Here is a 459-nt window from a genome sequence, read left to right on the forward strand (position 1 = left end):
TAAGAAGGAGATTCACAATTCCTCCTCTGGAAGCCTGTTCAGTGCTCGACCGCCCTCAGTCAGAAATGTCCTTCTCATCTGCAACTTCCATTTCTCCTGCTTCAGCTTGAGGCCATTGCTCCTAGTCCTGTCCCAGACAGCCAGGGAGGAAAGGGTGGTCTGGCCTGTCCTCCAGGTGCGTCTTGGGAGGGACCTTCCCCAGACGACTCTTGCACTGAGCTGTAGTTAGACCGGAGCTTTCCAGTCCCCGGACTCCAGACTGGAGGTGCCCCAGGAAGAGATCTAGGGGTGCCAGGGCCTAATCCTCCTGCAAGGGCTGGGGCAGGGGGTGATTGTTTAGGCGAGATGTGAGCAGAAGGCCCCAGCATGTGACCATTCCCACAACTTCATAAGGGCAGACCAGTACCCACAAATGCACACAATCCCCTCCAGGGGCCTGCTAGTCTGAACTGGAGGGGA

This window comes from Alligator sinensis, unplaced genomic scaffold (assembly GCF_000455745.1).
Source record: "Alligator sinensis unplaced genomic scaffold, ASM45574v1 scaffold634_1, whole genome shotgun sequence".
NCBI classification, from domain to species: Eukaryota; Metazoa; Chordata; order Crocodylia; family Alligatoridae; genus Alligator; species Alligator sinensis.